The sequence below is a fragment of the Monodelphis domestica genome, chromosome 6, assembly GCF_027887165.1.
Source record: "Monodelphis domestica isolate mMonDom1 chromosome 6, mMonDom1.pri, whole genome shotgun sequence".
In the NCBI taxonomy this organism is placed as follows: domain Eukaryota; kingdom Metazoa; phylum Chordata; class Mammalia; order Didelphimorphia; family Didelphidae; genus Monodelphis; species Monodelphis domestica.
The window spans coordinates 116,994,075-117,018,134 of record NC_077232.1 but is presented as its reverse complement, the minus strand read 5'-3'; the positions used below and the strand labels follow the sequence as shown (position 1 = coordinate 117,018,134).

The 24,060-nt window shown below is 34.9% G+C and overlaps 1 protein-coding gene across 3 annotated transcripts in view; it reads right to left on the bottom strand.

Moving 5' to 3' along the window:
• PCDH7 (protocadherin 7) overlaps positions 1–24,060 on the bottom strand; it is a 508,591-nt gene that overhangs the window by 4,704 nt on the left and 479,827 nt on the right. The gene's annotated exons all lie outside the window — the stretch shown is intronic.

Below are 24,060 nucleotides of genomic sequence, written 5' to 3'. Positions count from 1 at the left end.
AAAATTACACAGCCTCAAGTAATATGATGTAGCAGAGTGACTGTACCCATATAGTGAATAAATACAGCTAATAGAATTCCTCAATCTTTTTTGAAAAGAAAAAATCTAAACAGAATAGAGAAATATTCTATCCTTCATATAATTGATTCTAGGAATTAAAAGAACACTTTTGCCATTCAGAGCTCTGATTCCATAATGTCCTGTATATGCAATTTGTCAAAATGCAAAGCCTTATATTTAAAAACTTTTCAGCATATCAGGTTAATTTATAAATGGGATTTAAATGGAAAGCATATCATGGAACATGAATTAGAACTGAAAAATCAAAACAAAGAATGGGAAAGAGCATAGAAACAACTTTTTTTTTCCATTTTCAGATGATCTAATGTGTATGTGATGTAGGAAAAAAACTCCCTATGTGTTCATCTTGAAAAATAGTTGCCAAAGTGTTTGCCACATGGAAAATTTATTTGAATGTGAATTGTTGTACAAATGCAGGCGTGTTCCTGACCTTTTTGATGTTATAGCATGAATGGGTGATTAATTGAATGTTTGCTATTTGTACCACTATTGAAGGAGAAATGAATACAAATTCTGTATATGTAGTGAAAGCCTTTCTAATCAGCATTTGATGCCCATGATGATTTTTCTTACCTTTAAATACAGATGTATGTAGTTTAAATATTAGTATGTGTACTGTTGAGAAAATAATTTCAATTTTTCTCAGTTTTAATATTAAAACAAATTTTGTGCTGTTGCTTTTAATGAGCTTATTCTGTTGCGAAAGCAGGGTAATGCCTTATTGTAGCATTTAATATTTTTATACTTTATAAACAGAAGAAAATAATTTGACTTAGGTTCATTTTGTATCATACTGTATCATTTTATTATGTGGTTTGGAGTGTATATAATCTATATTTTGAGCCAAATTTTGATCTGGAGAATATATTCACCTGGATTGAAATCAATAATGTTTGCATATATACAACCTCTGGCAGTCTCAGGTTGTTCTGTAAATTTAGATGAAAACAGATGCTATTTTATCTGTAATATATAATTATATTAATATTTACTGCTCATTTGCATTACATTTCTTATATTTTAGCCATACTATTTATCTCTATCTTTTTTTTTCTTCCTCAGTGATGGATAACAAAAACATTGATATTTGCCAGCCCATCAATTCTTGAACCATTGTAGCCTGGGAATGATGAGAATTCAGTGAAGAAATTCCACTGTACAAAATAAAAAAATAATGATTTGACTCTCCTTTTCCAAAGTTAAGATGAAAAGGTTATATATTACATGATATTATTTGATATTTAAGTATCTTAAGTACTCTTGCTTTTTCCATAAAATGAGAAATAATTTTCCTATTCTTAGTTTAAAAAATTAAATCATCTTATTTCTTTTCTTTATTTCCATTTTTGTAATGGTTATTTTATGCCACAAGACCTATTGATAGTTATTTTAATAAGTAAAATTAACTACTTAATCTAAATTTTATAAAATATTATATAAGATATAAGAACAAACTGTATATTATTTTAAAATATACATAAGAATCCTGAATTCTTTAAATAATTTTCCATAAATAAAAAATTTATACTCAGATAACTTTGATTCCAATTTTGCTTTTATTTTCACCCCATTAATATCCTTATTTTTAATTTTTTTCTGTGACGATGTACTAATGTTCTGTATCCTCTATTATCTTCTATTTTCAGGTTTATTTCTTCCATCAAATTCTCTTTTTCAATACCTTGCACAAGTGAATCATAACTGCTATAGAGTCATCCATTTTAGTTTATTTAAAACTTATACATTTAATATTAAACTCAGTTTATCATAGATTCACTTAGTTACACAGGAGGCTGGTTTTCAGAGATTAAGTTGTATTTTTAGCTTGGAATGCATTACACAATGTGTTTCTTTGTTATGCTATGCAATTAGGCAAGGATTGTAGAGTTATATTAATACACTGAAAACTCATCTTACATTTTGTTTAACTTATGGACCTAAACTACTTACTGCTCACAAGTAATTAAATCTATTTTCATTGATTCAAGTTCCAAATTGAAACACCACTGAGATGCGCTGACCTTCTTTCCCTTGGTCTTTTCATAACACAGCCTGGCTACCATCCAGTTGGGATTGATTTCTACTTTGCACATTTAACTAAAAGGGACTTTTCCTCAGAGCTGTCGCCTAGAGTGTACCACATCTCTATCCAAGAGGCATGATTTTTAATAAAGAATGTCTATCACTTCTAGAATCAAACCTTGAGTAGGGGGAACAACTTGGAGGCTGACAAGACTCATTGTCTAAGATATATTGCATTATTTGTCATCAAACTGAGTAATCAAGAAAGTACACAAAAGATTTATCACAAGAAATCACCTCTGCCAAACATGGATGATAATTCATATAATAAATTAAAGAAATTATCAAACCATAGTCAACATAGTGAATCTCTCTCATTTGGGGGAAATACCCTCTGATATTGAAACTAAATACTGTATATTACATTTACAAATATCTCCTGTTACTTGAACCTCATTTGTAATTGATAACAGCTGATCACCTACTCCCAAAATGCTTGGGTAAGAGAATGCCACAAACAATGTAAGTGTCAATTTCAAACACCAACAGGAGTCAGTACTGGATTTTAACCTCAATCATAACTTTTGAATGAAGACTTTATAAGGGCTAATAAAGTATTCGCTTATGTCATCATGTTTACTTAAGATTAAAGTCCTATCACATGAGCTAATACTTTGGCCATCTTTATAGTTTAAACATTATTAACTGAATTGTCAATTGCATTGATATTTAAAAACTTATCTTTAAGATCACTATGGGATAGGGGGTAAATGAATGGTGGAAAAGGTCAGTTATAGAGTCTCATAGAAACTGGCAAGAGTATTAGAAAGCAAATGAGCTAGTTGTATCATTACCTGGTGGAATTAGGACTAATCTTTCATGTTGCTAATTCAAAGTCTCCCAGCTGTTCAGCTTTTTCTAGGATGAACTGGTAACATGACAGAAAGCACCACCTTTTTACACATGGGTTAAATTGTCATTTATTTATTTTTAAAATGATCTTTGATTTCATTGATTTGTAGAGCTATGGTTTAGATATTTCTTCTATCAATGAACAAAAGCACTGTAGATGTCACTTATTAGCCTGAGAGAGTTGCCTAGGGGTGCTGAGGATTTAAATGTTTTTCCCAAGGCCATTCTGTGTCACAGATGAGAACTGAACCCAGGCCTTCCTGACTTTGAGGCCAACATATCTTTCTATTATGACAAATTTCTACTGTTACTGAAAATTTCCCTAAGAATAATAGCTGAGGGCTAAAGCACATTGTGGTGTTTTTTTTTCTTTTTACAAATATATGAAATACTACAACCTATCTATAGCTTATTTGATTGTCTCCTACTATGACTAAAACTATTAAAAACCTAGTGTCCAGACTTCTACTAATAACCTGTTCCAAACTTAGCCAGGCTGTTCTCAGATAGACATTCTGTCTGTCATAAGCTCTGTCCTTGCAATCCTTCATGCTTAATAGGACCTTAGAGAGCTTTTCTACCTCTGGCATTGCCTTAAGGAAACCACCAGCGTGATCCAAAGTTTTGGAAGATTCACTCACCCCCCCCCCAAAAAAAAAGAAATAAATCATATGAACTATATGCCAAGATTTCAAGATTTCAGTTCACTATCCCAAATACCAAAATTCAGAGTAGAAAGCAGAAAGATTTCAGTTGATCTTGTACAATCTAGTCACATCTGATAACTCCTCTACAACCTTTCCAATAAATGGTCATCTAACCTTCACTTAAGTGACTTCAATGAGAGGTAGATACTATGTTTTAAGATAGTTTAGACCACTTTGTTGTTATTGAGTCATTTTCAGTTGTATGTGACTCTTTTTCAGCCCCCATGTGGGGTTTTCTTGGCAAAGGTACTGGAGTGGTTTGTCATTTCCTTCTTCAGCTCATTTTATATGGAGGAAACTGACACAAATAGGGTTAAATGACTTGCCCAGGATCACATAGGTAATAAGTGTCTGAGGCCAAAATTTTTTTAACTCAGAAAAGTAAGTCTTTCTAACTCCAGACCAGGGATTATATCTACTGTGCCACTTAGCTGCTCAGTCCCATACAGGAACAGTTCTAATGCTTAGGAAATTCTAATTCAATCTGTCTTTGCTTCTCTATTACTTCTTTCTGAAAAATCTATGTCTGACCCATGGAGCAAACAGAATATGTTTAATTCTCCTCACAGAGTATAGCTTTTCAGAGATTTGAAGACAGTTGTCATGCTTTGCTACCCCAGAATATCCACAGTTCCTTCAACTAATACACAGAAGGAATGGTCTTGTGCACACTAACAATTGTGATTGCAAATATCTCCTTCATCTTTATTCCAACTAGTTGCAACATCTTATTAATTATAGCTCTATAATACTTCATACTTCTGATCCTTTCTTAAATGAACAGTTAGCATCAAGTTGGTAGCTTCACCTATGTCCTGTTAATGGTGTTTCCTATTTTTAATCATTCCCTTCCCAAATCTACCCTTCAAACAGCCTTTCTAAAGTCCAAGACTATCAGCATTGTAGACTTGCTGTCTCAATGGTATCTGACCAGCTTGCCAGTATTTTATTATAAAATACTCATTCTCTCAGATATGTCTTTTTGTTTTGTTAACCCTAATCATTCTCTGGCTTAAGAATCTTTTATGACTCTCTTCTTCCTTTCAAAACCTACATATTCCTCAAGCTTTGATGTAGAAAGTTCTACAGGATCTCTGACTAGCTTTCTCCACCTTATTTCACTTTGATCATCATTTGTGCAATAAGCTTTATATTCAAATTTGACTTTTCAAAATCCTATTATTTCATCCTACACTTCAATCACTATGCATTAATGCAGGCAAGTTTGCACGACTGAAATTCACTCTCTTTCTTCATGTCTACTTGGAGAAAACCTTTGTCTCCTTCAAGGTTTACTTTAAGAACTCAAGCATCCCAAACTCCATGAAGCCATACCCTGTCAAATTTTCTTAGAGAAAATGGTCTTGGCTTTTCCTGTGTAGGTATCACATTCTACTTTTTACCATTCTCATTTGTGTGCATGGGAAACCTCTATTGTAGAAGTTCCAGGAGGATAGAGACTAGGGGGCATTTCTTTCCCTTTCTCTTTATTCATAGTATCTAAAATGTCTTCTCTTAAAGTTACTTAATACTTAATACTTAAATATTTTTTTTTATCGAATTCCAATACTGTATGGAACACTCCTAGCCTGGGTTCTAGAGACTATATATATTCATCTTTACAACGTCCTGCCACTTTAACTTCTTTATCAGAAGGTAGGTATTAATGGAAATCTGACCAAGAAGGAAATTTAAGGAGAGATGTTTTAATATATATATATATATATATATATATATATATATAAAACATAAAACAATAAAAGTAATGAAATCTTGGGGTAGCTAGGTCGCTTGGCTGGTATCAGGAAGACCCATCTTGGGGCACTTGTGTTGGGTCACAAATTGAGACAGTGCCCCACATTTTCTCTGTAATCCCTTGGGGCATCTGTCTTGGGTCTTCAGCCTGAGACAGTGCCCCTCCCTCACCATCTCTCTCTCTCTTTCTCAATAAAGCTTTATATCTTAAATGATTGAAAAAACAAACACTCATCTTCTTGACTTTAAATCAGGCCTTGGACACTTATTAGCTGAGTGACTCGGGGAAGGTCACTTAACCCTGTTTGCCTCAGTTTCCTCATCTGTCAAATGAGTGGAGAAGGAAATGGCAAGCTACTCCAATATCTTTGCCATGAAAATCCCCAATAGGGTCACAAACAGTCATATAAGACTGAAAAATGACTAAATAGCAACTCTAACTCATGAACAAAAAGAGATATGAAAGTTGAATGGTCATAATCTAGCCAACAATGAAAACCAGAACACTTTCAAGAATAAACTTCTGAAATTTATGCAGACTTCATAAAGGGACTTTGAGGAAAGTCAAGCAGATGGCTACCATATAAACACTTTGGAAATTTCCATTCTCTCTTTTCAGTGCTTCCCCAAGTTACACCCCGTAGTGCTTGAGTTCAGCCTGACATGCCAAGACCCTATTAAAATGCTTAAACATGTTTGAAAGCATCAGCAACTTCTTTCTTTGCACCTTAGGCAAAACACAGTTCAACAGCAATTGAATGTATCTCATGAAGCATTTACTGCCCTGAGGCTGGGACCGTTGTCATTCCGAATGTAGCATTATCATATACTGTCGAGGCAGGGCATGCCATGTCTTAAACAGTCTTGCTGAATAAAGTCAAACATAAATCTACTGTTTGGCACATGAAAACTGCATGATAGTACAAAAAATATACATGAGATTCTTAGGAAGGGGAAACATTTTCTCAATATCAATTCTGTTACTTTCTCTGTTTTTCTCCATTTTGGCCCCCTCTCCCTCCTGGAAAGTCAGGCACTTGGGAAACAAAGTGCTACTAAATGGTTCTTGCTGGGCTGCAAGAAATTAGAGGCTACATGCTCTGATGAGAGGAGAGGCATGATTGACTGCTTCACGATTTTTCTGGAATGGCTACCAAATCTGGAATCTTAGTATAGTAATTACATCACTGACATGTCAGTACTAATGGAATACAGCTACAGGTTCACAGTCATTCGCAGGAATGATGTCAATGTCATGACTGGCTCATGATGTGTCTCAGTCTTCCCTGCAGTTTCAGTCACTCCTCCTTTTAACACCTTTTAAAAGTAATGAGAAAATGAAAGATGCATGTTGGGTAAGTACCATAGTGTGTTTAGAACTCAATTTATCTTGTGTGCAAAAGGAAGAGGATAGAAAGGGACAGTTTCTAAACTTCATTCTACATCTATGCTTGAAATTACAGTTAAAAATACTATGTTTTAGTTCTGGTATTTAAGTGTTTTTTACAAAAATAAGGTTCAAAGTGTAACGTAAAATTGTGATAATGTAGTGATTATTGGTCCATTCAAAGTAGTTACACTAAACCTTCAGGATTTAAAAAATAATTGATTCCAATGAAATATTTCAATGAATTTGGCATCATTATTATTTTTGTCAGTGTTGTAATTCTTAAAGTATTCATGGCTTTACTAGAATACTCTTCATCATCTTCTTTGGTAGGGCATTCTCTCTAGATCAATGTGTGAACTAACTGGCAAATTTAGATGTTACCATCTTCTAAACATCTACTATCCTCTCTTCATATAATAGATGAATGAATCCTGTCATTCGTTTCTATTTATTGATGTTGTTTAGATTCTGGTGGCAAAGATTCCTCTGACTGGATCCTTTGAATTATTGGAAAATATTCCGATAGCAGTCATCTAAACCTTCTGAAGTATTCTGAAGCTTCTAATGTTCTCTTAAATCCAGACCCAGCCAAGTCTCCTTTTCCTACCATGGAACTTTACACATTTTATTCCTAACACACCTAGCCAAATGGCCATTATAAAGGGAATGCTAAAAAATGTGGTATGACAGAATTTTTTTAGTTAGTTGATGAATATATAAATAATATCTGCTTTACATATCTGAAGGATTATTATGAGGGAAAAGGAGGTCATATGTGAAAAATTTATTAAAAATGCACAAGTACTAATATAAAATAAAAATTGAAAAATTATTCTAAATCTATGCCCCAGTCAATGGTGGAAATACTGCTAAACTCATTTATATTGTTACCACTATAAAATATTGGTGTCAGCAAAATATTGATAACAGCAAAGTTAAAAAACTATCATATTATGTACTATATTTGTCTTTTATTATATATGGGTTTTATGGTTGAGGGTACATTATCTGTACTGTAGCACAACTGAAATTATACATAAGCTACATATACAAAATACATAAGCTATCACCATAAAGTAATATGACCAATATTTTAATAAAATAATAGCTATCATTTCTTTAGTGCTTACGATAGACTAGATGTTGTGGCAAGCATTACAATTATTATCGCATTTGACCCTACCAACAACTGGGATATAGGTGCTATTATTACTTTCATTACAGATGAGGAAACTGAGGCAAAAGTTATGTGACTTTTACAGGATTCCAGAGCTAGTAAGTATCAGAGGCTGAATTTAAACTCACATCTTCCTGACTTCTGAACTGGCATCCTATGCATTATATCTCCCAGTGTCAGACAGGAGTTAGTCCAATTTGTGCAAGAAGCAACCTCTGCAGAAATCAGCTGCAGAGAGAGACAGCAGGGGAGGTGCAAGAAGAAAAGAAATATTGAAAGTTCCAGGAGGGAACGTGAAACTTGGAGAACTCCAACTGCAGACTTCTCTCACTTCCAGCTGGGAGCCAGAGAGAAGCAGCAGGTCTCTCAGGCTAGGAAGAAGCTTGAGTCTCTCTGGAGATCAACTGTTTCCCTGTGAACCCCTGGATACCTCTCACTCAGCTCTCAACAACAGCACAGAGCCCTCAGTGAATATTGTGGACTGGGACTTGAAGAAAGCCGCCCACTGAGATCCCCCTTTTCGAAGATCTCATTCTCCACCTCTCTCCCTAACTTGTTCTAGGACTCCAGTATTCAGGCTAGTTAGCTTAGGAGTAGGGACCAACCAGCATCTGGTGGGAAGAGGGATCAAGGCTGAGAGCCCTGAACCCCAAGACCTTGGGAGGGCCAGTCTGCCAGAGGAGACAAGTCAATAGGCTTTCTGTTCACCCCTTCTCCCTGCCTGATACTTTTACCTCTCCTTCCCTGTTTGAAGCCAAATAAATTATCTACCACTTTAGAGTTAGATCTGGCTAGTTTCTGGTACTAGGAGAGGGAACTAAAGATTTGGGGAGGGTCTCACCTCTCCTCCAAAAGGGGAGTTAGCTCAGGATCCCAGTGATCCAAACTACCAGATCCAAGGAGCAACCATCTCTCCTGAGCTGTGGGGTAAGCCAAATTCTTGGAGGGGGTAAGTGGCAGTTGGTGTCCCTGAGGGATTCAGAGGCAGAAGATTTCATCCTGACTCTCAAGAATAGCTGGGACCAAAAGGGGTGGGGCGGGGCAGTGTGTCATCTTACCAAAGCTTTTCCCTCTAGTTCTTGTCCTCCATCTCTCAGAACCATTCTCTGAGGAGACATACTCCCTCTCCCAGGGAGACAGACTTCATTACCTTCCCCCAAAAGAAAGAGGGGGAAGAACAATCTCCTTTCAACCCTCTCAACTCTTTCCCGCTCTCCCTCCATCTTCCCTCATCCTTTTAGACCTTACATTACACCAACTGCCATTAATTAAATAATTGATATTTTAATTAACATTTTATATATTTCCCAATTTATATATCCAGATACCTTATCATATTTCAAAATATTCTTCTTAGGATACTCTAATAATAATAACTAATATTTATATAACACTTATTTCTAAAGCTCTTTTCTTACAACCTTCTGGTGAAGAAACTGAGGCTTGGAGAAGAATAGGGACTTGCTCAGGGTCTCACAGTTAGTAAAGGGTCACAGACAGGACTTAAAACTCAGATCTCATTGCTCCAAATCCAGTGATCTTTCTATTATGCTGTATCGTATGTTATCCAATAACAGCAGCGATTCTCAATTTTCTTTGGTATTCTGCTTCTGGACTTCTCATCCTTATGAGCTATACTATAATGACAACCTATAACAGCTACATTCATTTGTGAAAAGATGAATGCAAGGAATAAGGTATAAACTTGTACTTAAGGAATAGACAAAATTTGGAAGGATTGCATGGAAGCTTTAAGGGAATGTTTTATGTCTTTGGGAATGCTGCCTCCTTCCTGCCAGGAAGTAGTTCAGTGGATGCTAAAGGTAAGCATAGGTTTATTTATTGTATGAGAGTAATGGGGAAGAGGGAAACATGAAACAGGGGAATGGGAATGGAGGAAGGAGCAGAAAATCTTGATGACTAGGCAAACAGAACTCATTGAGAAGTCAAAAATCCATGGAGCAAAGCTGGATCTTTTTGCTTCACTGAGTTTTTCTAGTCATTGAAACACTCTCTTTCATTTACTCTCTATATATTCTAAAGACTAGAGTCACTTTTAATTCTCCTGGGTACTATTTCTTTATCTCATATGTCCCTAATGGAGTTCCATATATTTGTCCAGGAGGGACAGCAGGCTTGTCTGAAAGGTTCATCATTAACCTTGTTCTCTCCCTCCATTCCTGTGCTTCCTTTAAATGACAGACTTCATATTAGCATGATGTATATTTCCTGTCACCACCACCATCACCACCACCACTAATCCATTGATCAGATGGAACACCATAAACAAAACAAAACAAACAAAAATAAACATTGACTTATTGCCTCCTAAATCCATCTACTCAATTCAAGATCCTGCCACCTCCAATCTATTCTCTATAAGTCTACAAAAGGAACTTTCCTAAAGTGCATGTCTTGTCATGTTACTCCTCTTCTTAAAAACCTCATAGTTGCTTTTCACATCTAGGATCAAATCTAATCTCCTCTACTTGGCATTTAATTCCTCTTCTGAAATAAGGTTCACTTGCTGTTCCATGCTGTAAAGATTAAAATTAATATCCAGTACTCCAAGTATTATATTTAATAATATTTATTAAATATTTATCTTGAAGTATAAGGAAGTAAGGCTAGCAAAAACCAAGAGCTGTTCCTTCCTCCTCCACCATGGAACCAGAGAACCCACATGAATGGAAACTGAAACTCAAAACTCTGCCCCCAGGTAAAGAGAGGCACAAACAGGAAAAGGAAAAAGGGATTGTGGGAAATGTAGGTCTCTAGGGTTCAAGACTCTAAATCAATACAGTGCACATTCTATGATCCCATCCAAGCAACCTTCTTGTTGTTCCTCCATACATGAACTTTGGATTACCTCTCTCTCTCTCTCTCTCTCTCTCTCTCTCTCTCTCTCTCTCTCTCTCTCTCTCTCTCTCTCTGTCTGTCTCCTTAATGAAGTCACATTAAACATTACATATGGAAGTTCCTGGTGGATATTGTCCAGTTAGGATATGTTTTAGTCTATATGTATCTGCCATATCTTTCCAGAGGCAAATTTTATGGCCCTTGAAAATGTATAGAACTATTGACTTTATATGTTAACTCTTCCATTTGTGTCTTGCATATCAGAATGTGACCTGCTTGAGCATCTTATTTTTCTACTTTTTCCTTTGTATATAATAAGCATTTAATAAACATGTCACGTTTTCATTCACTTGAGGGAATAATATTCTCTTGTTTGTGTAGCCTTACCTTTGGTTATGGGGAATTAGTAAGATAGAACTTCTGTGATCATAGATAACCCAGCTCTGAGGAAAACTGAAAAGCAGGTGAAAAGAATTCTTGGAAATTGTTCATACTACCCTAGCTCTGTCTACTATTATTTCTTTCTTTATGCCTTGTATATTATCCATTTCGTTTCCTGATTTCAAAAGTTATAATTTGATATATAACTATATGTTTAGAGCTGGAATGGAAATTTAAAATCATATAATCCAGGCTCCTCATTTAGTTAATGAGGAAACTAAGGTTTGCCAAAGTTGAATGATGTGTCCAAGTACACATACAAGGTAGGTGAGTGGATTTAGTCATCTTACTCAAACCAGCATTCTTTCTATTCTAATGTAATCTCTACAGTGGAGCCATGCTTATTTTTAAAGGATATCAGTAGGATGCCCAAAATTACTTTCAGGTTAATATGTGAGTTTTAAGAGCAAGTTGTTTTTTGTTTTTTTTTAAGAGTAAGTTTTCAATAGAGAATGCTTCATTACAAATGAGTACCTATAAATGCCAGAATTTAAAAGGCCATTTACCTCAAACCACCCTGATAATTGCTTCATTGCAGATGGAATAGCATTTTTAAAATATTGCATATAATAGATGTGTACATTTTAATTTCTATTAATATACTTTGATATGTCATCACGGCATCCATTGAGATGATCCTGTATTTTTAAAGGTTGGGCCAATAGACCACACGTTCTGGCATATTCCATTTAGTTGGAATGGCTTTGAGCATATGCATACTGATTGATGTCTATCGTCTCAGGAACAGCCTAATTAAGTTTGGAAAGGTTCATCATCAGGTTGTCCACATGATCATAGATTTTTTGGCTGTAGCTACTTTTAAAGACCATCTACTAAATTATTGAGGAAAGTCAATCTGCCTTGGTAAAAAGACTTCTTCCAGTGATAAGATTGCATTTCATTAAAATAATTTTTTAAAATGTATGTAAGATTTAAAAGTATTCACATGCAAACCTTTTGTTCTTATTAAAATGAATTTCACATACCTAAAATAGTCTAAAAGGGATAGGCATATAAAATAATTATTAATGCTAGGAGGCCCGCTGTAAATACAATTTCTTAGCTTGAGATAGTCAAATCCCTAGATTTCAGTTTTGTAGAATTAGGTGTAATTGTTATGAGCCTTTTTCTAATCTAGTTAAATCCTTTGATAGTCTTTGATTTATTTCTATCAGGAAAATGGTGACAGACCTTTTGAAAATGAAGGACTTAATGTGACTTCTTTAAGTCATACAGACATTAACATGGAGGGCACAGTTAAACTGTCTAATTGCACTGCTGGTCTAGTGCTCGAATATTAATCTGTCACAATGTCAAATTATATAGGTTTAGATTTTTTTTAGTAAAACGTGTCTGTGCTTAACAAACTCTAGGCTTAAACAATTCATGGTGCAATTAGACTGTCATCACTCCTGGAGACGACTTAAGAAAAGCATGAATCAGAGCTTAACAGTCAACATAATTTCATAGATAATCGTGGCAAAATTATGGGACTTCAGCAGCTTGAGCAGAGTGCAGTGAGCCTAGCAGACAGTGACTATCAACTATTCATCCCAGCCATCTGCCAAGGCATACTCTTTATTTAAGTCTTTCATGCCAGCACTTTCAGTATTGACTTTGCCAGCCATGGGTATTGCATGGGAAAACAAGTTTCTTGGTATAAACAGATTTTTCCCATGTGTCACTGAATTATCCTTACCAACTATTCTGGAGTACTTCAACAACTAATGCACTTTGGAGTTAATTTCAGTGATTTCTTGTGGAGAAGAAATATTCTTTTTTAATGGATCCTCCTCATTGGAGTGGGTACACTCTCCAACAAAGCAGATTGCAGGCCCAGAAACCTTGGCTAGATTTATTCTCTTACCAAATGCAGTGGCATCAGTATCAAGAGCATTATCATCACCAGTGGTCACAACTTGGACATCAACCATTATAGGCACTGTGTCTACCAGGACAGACACACCTATTATCTTCTTTCTAAAAGAACAAACTTGCGACTAATGAGGACACTTCATGTCCCAACACCATACATCTTACATTTTACATGGCTGTACTTATTTGTAATTATTTAAAATATGTTTTGTGAATCACTATAGCCTCAAAATGTATCATTTGGTGGTCAACATGCTGATAATAAAACTCTCAGCTCTTCAGATGGCTCTCAAAAAACAAATGTAGCCTCATTATTGGGCTTGTATTTAATGATTTTCTATGTTGGTGGAACAAACCATATGGGATTGTCTACAAGAATCCAGTTTTCAGAGTCAGCAAGGAGGCTCAGTGGCTGGAAATGGAGATCATAGTTTGAAATCTTGTCTCAGAGAGTTCCTAGTTGTGTGATCCTGGGCAAGTCACTTAAACCCCTTTACCTAACCCTTACTGCTCTTCCACCTCAGAACCAATACACAGTATTGATTCTAAGATGAGAAGGAAGGGTTTAAACAAAAGAACCCAGGATTACCTCTATATCGTGGGGCATTGGAAGTCTCAATTTCTTCAATTGTAAAATGATGATGTTGATAATCTCCAAGGTTTAAGTTCTGTTTATTATTCTATAAGTTGTTTAAGAATTATAATCATCATGTATTTCCATCTTTCAGTAGCTTATACGCTTATGATTTATCAGTAGAAAACTAGCTAAGAAAATTGATTAAAACAAGACATGAACGGGGAAACCTCCATAAAGAGACAATTCACATGTTCATTTTAGGACATGTCTTTAGGACCTGATATGTCTCTCAGCCTGGTTTAATTCTATTTAGAAAGAATTAGTTAGAAATTGGGTTCTGGAAGGCTCAAAGGTTTGGAGTCACAAATGGAACAATATTTTCAGGTTAATGTTTCTTTCATAATAGCAGGAGAGGCAAAAGAGGTATGCTAGATTTAGCTGCCCACAAATGTAATTTACTTTTCATTTTTCAAACTGCTGAGACATTGGTCATATATTTTAACTTGTGGTGAATAAACACCATAGCTAGTGCCTCAGTCACTTGAACTCTCACCCTGATCTAAGATCTTCCTTCTAAATAATCCAAAATAAAGACATAGTGCCAATTACTGTGTGGGTGTAAAGCCTCAAGTTTCTGCTATGACTAAAACCTAAAAAAGTTCCATCCTCATCATGGAAGTCTATTTTTAATTCTGTATAACAGGAAGGAACCTCAGTTAAAAGGTTTTGTAATATGATCAATCCACAGTGAAATCATAGTATCCTGGGTTGGTCATCTGAACAGAATAAAAAACCACAAGACACTATTTTGTGAACTGAATAAGATCAATGGTAACAGTATACTCAAAGAATATGTTAATAGACTATTCCACGTGTAGTCATTTCCTATAAACTGAACTTCCACCAGAAATTGTTGTAGCACAAAGCAATATAAATCAGATATGCTAAGGTAAAAGGGAAAAAAAATTCTCCAAAAGTTTAAATGATTAAAGTCCCTGATAAAAAAGAAATACAAATCCACACACCTATTGGTTTTCACCTTATTCCCTGGAAACTAACAACTACGATAAACAAAATTAAATTGTTAATATTAGATGAATTATAGAAAGAAAGGAAAAATAACTAATATATTTGGTTAAGCTTTGAATTGGCACAAGCATTCTAGAAAAACACTGGAACAATTATAAAAAGCTTACTCTTCCCCTTGTCCCAATGATCCTACTACTCCAAATATGACCCCAATGGAAATACCACATATAATAAAATATATACATAGCAACTCTTTTTGTACAGAAAAAATGCTTTTCCCCCTCTTACCTGGGGAAGGTCTGAATAAATGAACATAATAAAATATTACAGTACAGAAAGAAAATTCAAATGTGAGAATCTCAGAGAAACATCTGGTGTGATGCAAATCAGCTGTTTGTGATGTAGAGTGAAAAAAAAGAAAACTGAAGAGAAATTTCTAACACCATGTTAATGCAAACATATATAAAAGAAGGTAAATTCAGATGAATTGCAATGACAAACTGTTGGCCCAAATAAAAGAAACTATAGCACTTATCTGTCCTCTCACTTAAGAAGTGGGAAACTATAAGGATGTAACACAGCACAGTATGTCAGGCTTTATTGATCTGTTATTAGTCTGTTTTGACTAGTACTTCTGGGGTGAGGGTTTGCCAAGCTATTTTCATGTCTGCTTTCTTCCTTTGGTTTCCACCTACCATCTAGCTCTCATCTGGTGGCTCCAGGAAGCTGTAGCATGTGCACTAGTCACAACTCTGGAAACCATTTCAGCAGGTTATCTAAACCAAGTAGAGGATAACTAAAAGGCCTCAGACCTGTAAGTGAGTTAGAAGGGTGTCCATCCTAGGCATGTGAAGACAATTTGTTCTAACATCCAAGAACGTGCTACAAGAGGGCACTGTGGATGGAGGACTTAGAACTTGATTAGACATCGAAGAGGCCAAGGTCATCCCAAGCTGCATCCCAAGCCTTCACCCAGTGGTCCTGATTTTTGATTTCCCACTGGTCTTAAACAATTCTGTAAGAAAGAGTCTAATGATTTCATACTACTATGGCTCACTTAAATCCAATTCATGCACAAGTCAGAAGATATCACTCAGTAATGCCATTTTGATTCTCTTCTGAAACAAAATACAACTATCCAACAAATTTCCTAACTTATTTTTTCTTTATTACTATAGAGAATTTGATATGTATGTGGTAGGGCAATGCCTATAATGTTAAAAATTGTTTTAAAGGAAAGGTCAAAGATTTTGAGTCAGAATTTCTGGATTCCAGTCTCCAACACAGTATTTCCCAGTTTTATGACTATAATCAAATCAATGAATCCTAGTTTTCTTATATGTATTGATCTATTAGTTGTTGTCCTTTATAGACAAAGAAGACAAAAACTACATCACTTTTTATACCTTTTGACTAGTCCATAAATTGGATTTGTAAGACAGAGTTACAAAAAGTCAGCCTCCCTTACTCTTCCACTGAAATGAGGTGGCAGGACAAAAGTCAAGACCACTCATGATGGCTCTGCATGCAGTGGATGATCTTGGCTTCTTCATTGTCTAATCAAGCTCTTCCTGCTTCCATCACCTTTATGACCATGGAGCAAAATGTTCTCATCTGCCTCCTCTTTCAGAGAGAAGTCTTAACATGGCCGGAGTAGACACAACACTAATCTACCAATAGATCTGAGGCCTGTTGGTTATAGTCATCCTCGTGTACCCTACCTGCTAAGATATAATCCTGGAGTATGGTCACTGCATGTGCCACAGCTTCCTGGAGCCACAGGGAGCTGGGTGGCAGGTGGATATAAAAGGAGGGGAAAAGACCTTAAAAGGGCTCACAACAGAGGCACTATTTTTCCCTGAGTATCCAGACAGCCCAAATCCTTGTACTACCTTTCTCAGCAGGTATGGATTATGCAAAAATATTCTAGAAATTTGAGCTTTTATCTTGATGAATTATTTTGAGGAAATTCAATTAAGCACTATTAGGGGAAGTACTCTTTAGAATCTGGAAGAATTTAAGTCTATACAGATCAAAATAGAATTTTGAGCCAGAATGATCTAATGTGGTGTCCACATTCATGAATTATCAAGCTGGTAGCCAAAATCATCAGACATCTTGGACTATATAGAGACAACAAATGAAGTTAAATATAATGCTGAATCCAGATGAAAGGGTAGCTAGGTGGCAGAGTGGAGAGAATGCTGGGCCTGGAGTCACAAAGGCTCATCTTCCCAAGTTTAAATCTGGCCTCAGACACTGACTGAGTAACTCTAGGGAAGTCATTTAACCCTGTTTACTCATTTCCCTCATCTATAAAATGTGCTGGAGGAAAAAAAGGCAACTTACTCCAGTGTGGCCACCAAGAAAACCCCAAATGGGGTTGCAAAGTCAGACACAACTCAAAATGACTGAAAAACCATAAACAAAGTAATGTTAAATAATATATAGAGGTAATTGTAGTTCTTATATAGAAAACAAAGTAAAGATTGGTAATATACCATTTAACATATTATATAAATCTTTCAGGAAAATAAAATCAAATTATAACACTCTAGGACATTATATGTATTGTACTAAGGATATATATTAAACAATATAGTCCAATGTATCACACAAATATACATAAAATAAACATATCTCTCTCCATATATAATATATATATATATATATATATATATATATATATATATATATATATGAGAGACAGAGACAGAGACAGAGACTGGATTTAGGGAGAGAAAAAAATCTATACTGATGAATAAATTTTTTTACTGGTTGTGGTTTAGTCATTCAGTCATGAACTCTTATGAACCTCAGTAGGGTTTTCTTGGCAAAGATAATGGAATACTTTGCCATTTCTTTTTCTAGCTCATTTTATAAATGAGGAGAGTGAAGCAAAGTTAAGTGAATTTCCTAGGAACACAGAACTAATAAGTATCCAAAGCCAGATTTGAACTCAGGAAGATGAATCTTTGTGACTGCAGCTCCAACCCTCTATCCATTATACCACCGAATATAGTTCATTAACATTCAGGCTGTCCATTAGAGATATGAAATGAAAGGTCCAGAGATACATTCACAGAATCTATATATTCAAAAATGCATAGGAATATTGTATGTATATATATATATGCACACAAACACGTTACAGAGGAGTTAATCTACACAGTTTCCTCATGCTGCTAAATGCATGTATATTTATACATATATACACACATGTTTATATGTTAGATGTCTATGTGTGCATATATATGCATAATTTATTCATGTGGGGAAGCAATAGCTAGGTAATTCATCTGCATCTTTAGTTTTCAAGAATTACCTGAGACTCTAAAAGTTTCTACAAATTGCTCATAATTTCACAAGTAAAATCAGCCTCAATGGGAAGAAGTGAATGCAGGTCATCTCAACTCCAAGGAAAGGCTACGCATTACACCACACTACTTGTTCATGAAAAATATAAGCAGAAAAATGTGCTTATAACTGAAGAAAAATGAAAAAGCCATTTTACTGAGAGCTTATAGGAAGAAGGTAAAGTCATTCAGTTCATCTTATGTTTATATAAAAGAATGTTTTTGTAAGATTACATTTTCTTATGACTTTTAGCTCATTAAAGTTAATTATGATATAAAATCACTTAATTTAAAGGTATATAATAACAAATATAAAATAAGCAATAATTAATACTCTATCAAATTTGTAATTAAATATAATTTTTCCCCAAATAAACATTTTTATATAATTACTATTTTTTGTTTTTGAAAAAATCCATTTTTAAACAGACTCTCCCATAAAAAGCAAACCATTCTTTTCTTTGGGAACATGAAAAGAGGCTGAAATTAGTATGTACTGAATAGCACCAGTCTCTTCACAACAGGAGAAGTTCTAGCCTATTTCTGGGGTGGACTTTACAAGTATGCCGGTATTGTTGTTTTTAATTTATAGAATATATTTAATTCTAAATTATCTTGAATAAAAAGTATAAAATACATGGAAACACAGTTAATGTGAATTAAATTACCTTCAAGTGGGGGTGAGGGAAGTTAATAAACTTAGCCATGCTAAGAATGTTAACTATTCTCCAAATAATACAATGCTCAAATGCAGAAGCAGAAGAATTCGAGGGGGGAAACAAATACCTTGACTTGTCTTTTAAAGTAACTGTCAAGGAGAATTTGCCTCTCTGAACAAAAGCTACCGATGACTTAAGGGATTCATTTATCCTTTAGGATGCATTTGGATGTGTCATTTTACTATTAAAAATGTTGTCCAGTTAAAATTAGGTCTAATTATCTACCCATGCTATACCTGTGTGTCTCTCAAGAAGAACAGAGGGATTCAGTATGATTAGATATATTTAGGATTGCAGTCAGGTCTGGGACTTAGAAATAAGATGAAGTGAAAAGTATGACTAGTCATACATTATTCATGAACTTGGTACAACCTAGTAAAGAATTGATTCTAAAGTTATAAGCACCCCACATCACAATGATGTAAACCACAAAGGTTCTGGTAGAGGAAAGAAGAATTATGATATTTTGCCTTTGAGACAATATATTCAATTTTATAGATAACTAAAAACTATCCAATTATTTTAGTATGAAATATAAATAACTGGGGACAGTAGCTAATACTGTCAAATGGACTTAGATTTGTTCAAAAGTAGCTTCACACTGGAGAAAACAATCCATAACCTATAATATATTATTACCTAATGAAATAATGCATCTCTTTTATTTGTGAAAGATATTTTGAAATGTCTAGGTAAATTACCATGATTTGTTATTTGCAAAATATAGACACTTATTTGATAATAGCAAAATCTCCAATAATATTCATCCTTCACATAAGCTCAAGGCACATATATAATGTTTAAAGGGGGACGGGGATGTGAAATGGGCAAAATAACCAATGTTCAAAATCTTTCATTTTTCAGTAACAATTAAATAAGTCTCTTTAATAAATGAAGTTATTCTAAATTGCCCTGGCCAAATGTTTCTACCAGTAATTACAAACCAGCCATATCAGTCCTAAGCCATCCCTTTTCTTCCAGTCAGGCAAAACTATTCTTAGCTAACAATGTTTTTTCCTCTTGTTCTCACCCTCTGCCTTATTCTTTAAAGACACAGAAAGAAGATTGTTGTCATTTTTTTCCATACCTCACAACTTCCTCCCACTAAAGTTTATTTTTTTAAAAAATCTTTCATTTCTAGCTAAATTATTTGAATCTGAGTATACATTCCCTCATTAGATTTCCAATTCAAATAAAATGAAATCAAAAACCGTAGGTCAACTTTGTTGTCTAAGAATTCAATTTATTAGTATTGAGGACATATTTAATATAGCACCAAACTGATTGCCACAAACAACCCATTATAATAAATCATATGATCAGATGACAGCAGGTAGAAAGCATTTATCATATCCATTTCCCAGAAAGGTAAAAATAGGAACAGAGTTTATGAAGCGATTTGTGCAAGACACTGGGTAAGAAAGTGAGTGAAGCCCCATGAGTTAGGACTTCTGACTTTCTGCTCTCTTTTCATTGTGTTATGCTTGATTACCTTACAATAAACAGGTGGAAATTGCTTCGCATGTGTTTAAAAAAAAGAAAGAAAGAAAAATCAAATAGTAAAAGATAATGAGTCTTTCAGCTTGATTTATGCCCTGTGGAAGAATTTATTTTTGTCATTAACTTTTTATTGATTTTCAGCTATGTCATAAGGATTACAGTGTGTGGATTAATTACAAACATCAGCTCTCAATGGTTACAGACTTATGACAGATTAATCTGGGTTAGATCCATTAGAAACTGAGTGTTACATATAACATTTTCCTTTTTACATGTATGGGCAGGCTCAAGCATAAAGGTTAATCTATAAAAATGACTCTAAAGGATATTAGCACACACTGAATGAAAAATAACAGAGAATAAGCAAGTCTATCAATCATTTTCTATCATGAACAAAGAAAAGATATAAAAGCCAAGACAAATCTGTAAATGGAATATGGTAGAAAAGAAACTGAAAAAAATGGAAGTAAAAAAGCAAGAAATAGAAAACCGCAGAAGGGGAAATATAGATTAATGAGAAGCAGCTATGGCTGAGATATTACCATTATTATTATGATTATTCTTAGCATCCATCTTAATTATGAAAAAGTTTATTATTTAATCTGAAAGTTTTCAAAAGTAGACAGAAGTGAAAATGTGACACTATAAACTAGGTCTTGATTTAATTGGTAAATAAGAATGTGTTTTAATTTCTGTATTATACTCTTTTAGTACACTGGCCTCTCTTCACCCTTCCTTTTCACTCTGATTATGGTCTCTCTGAAGTCTTATATTCTACTGCCTACAAATGAGCCCATGTCTCTTCCATTCTTTTTTTTTTTTAAACCCTTACCTTCTGTCTTAGAGTCAATACTAAGCATTGATTCTAAGGCAAAAGAACAGGAAGGGTTAGGCAATTGGGTTAAAAGACTTGCCCAGGGTCACATTGTTAGGAAGTGTGTCAGCCCAGATTTTAACCCAAGTACCGCCAACTCCAGGCCTGTAACAATATTGATTGTGCTACCTTACTGCCCCTAGTCCACTCTATTCTTAAAAACAGAAACAAAAACAAACTTTATCCTTCCACTGTCATCTTATATGTTGCCTGCCTTTTCTGGCCAAACTCATTGAAAAAACCCATCTACAATACTACCTCCTCTCTTCTTAATCTCCTCTTAATTCTGTACAATCTGTCCTCAGACCTCATCATTAGCTCAAAACTGCTTTCTCCAACATTACCAGTGATCTCTTATCAAATCCAATGGTCTTTTCTCAATACTCATCCTTGTTGACCTTTATGAAGTCTTTGACACTGTCAACTGTCTTCTTAAATATTCTCTTCTTTCTAGGTTCTCAAGACACTACTCTCTCCTGTTTTTGCTCACCCTTTAGTCTCCTTTGCTGAATCTTCATGCCACCACACCTACTAACCATTGGTGTTTCCCAGTGCTTTTGTCTTCGATTGTCTTCTCTTCCCTTTCTTCTACTTCATTTGTGGATACCATCTCCAAATGAATGTAATTATTATTGTTATGCTAGGCATTCTCATACTGCACTTATCTAGCCTTCTCATCCCTGCTGACTTTTAGTCTCACCTCTCCAACTGCCTGGATGGCATGGAGTGATTCTAAACTCAGCATATCAAAAACTGAACTCGTTATCTTTTCTTCCAAACCCTTCTCTCTTGCAAATTTCCTTACTACTGTCAAAGGTATCATCATCTTCCCAATTCTCCCAAGTTCTATTTCTCATCCTCAACTTCTATTTTTTTTCTTCCCCTCCCTTATTTCATCTTTTATCAAGATCTTTCCATTTCAGCTTTACAATAACTCCCAAACAGGCCACCTTTTCTCCTCTGGAACAACTTCCCCTCTGTTGCAGGCTAGTATCTCCTCTCATCTGGGCTACTACAATTGTCTCTTTTTGGGTCTGCCTGCCTCAAGTCTCTCTAATTTCCAATCCCTATAATCAGCCACCAGAGTGTTTTTCCTATAGAACAGGTCTGACCATGCCACTCTTTCATTCAGTAAATGCCAATGACTTCTGATTACCTCCTGGATCAAATACAAAATCTTTTCTTTGAGGTTCAAATTCTTTTATAATAGTTTCTTCCTTCTTTCTTTCCTGTCCTCTTACATTCCCACAGTATGCTAATTCAATGCCACTTCTTTCCTTGCTTCCCCTTGAACAAGTCACTCCAATCATCTGAATGGAGGCATTTTCATTGACTAGTTTCCAGAATATTCTCTCTCCTCATCATCTGGCTTCATTCAAGTCCCATCAAAAGTCCCTGCCTTTAAAGGAAGCTTTTTTCCAGTATCTCTCAATTCTAGTGCCTTTCCTTTGTTGATTATTTTCTGTTTATTCAGCATATTACTTGTTTGCAGTCTTCACCATTAAATTGTAAGCTCCTTGAGAGTAGAGACTTTCTTTGTATACCACAAACTTTTTGAGATGGCTGAAACCTTCTAGGCAATTGATATGTTTGTTGTGCTGTCTTTTTTCAGTTATTTGGGACTTCATAACTCCATTTGGGGTTCTCTTGGCAAAGATACTGGAGTGGTTTGCCATTGCCTTGTCTAGTTCAGTTTACAGATGAGGAAACTGAGACAAATAAAATAAGTGCCTTGCCTGGAATTACACAGCTAGTAAGGGTCTCAGGACAGATTTGAAATCTAGAAAAGGAAGGAGTCTTCCTGATTCCAAGCCCAGGACACTCTAATGTCAACCTAGCTGTAGTTTAGTAATTAGTAACCAGAAATATGTTCAGTTAGAGTCCATTACCATGGGAAACCTGATGGGTCACAAGGCACCTAAGTAAATTCTTCCAAGAAAGTTGGCTGGAACTAGTTTTACCTTTTAGTATCACATTTAAAAATAAAACACATAAGTACTGTCTCAATTGGAATTGTCATACTAAATAGTCAGGGGGAAAGCATTTATTTTTTGCCAGAACACATTGATTTTAGATAATCTCTGCATTAGGAAATAAAGTATCAAGACATCAGAGAAATTGAATATTTACCCAAAGACACAACACTTGGAACTAAATTATCTGTGGTTTATCAAGATTGCTTGATTTGTCCACAATTAATTGTCTCAATTCCCATATTATCTTTGTCTATTAACCTAGGCAAAAACAGGTAATTTGCCTATGTGTCATAAGGCTTATGTATTAGAATAACTTGTTTTCCTGAATAGTGATAATTTATTGAACAATAAGATATCCCATAGAAAGATGAAATGTTTAAAGATAATTCTTATGAGATAAATCATAACTAAAGAATTTTCTTTGACCAATCTGTTTACTTCTCTTAATGCTTTTTTTTAAAAACTTGTACTGATATTTGTTTATGTTTCACTCATATAAATGTATAGGCCCTTTAAAAGTAATACCTATGTAATTTTTCATCTTTGTATTCTTTGTCCCTACCCTTGTGTTTAAGAAGTATTTAATAAGTGATGGTTGTATGAATAGTGTAAAATTTTCAACACTCTGTAATATAGTCTTCTCATTGTTCTATCATTTCAGATGTGTCTTCAGGTCTTTATTTCCTCACCTTGTTTTTTTTTTTATTCAAGCATTAGACTTTCCCAATGCCTTTAAAGGAACCAGATGGAATAGTTTTATGGTGTTGCTTCCATTCTTGGCTTGACATAGGTCTTAGGGGAACACCTGGA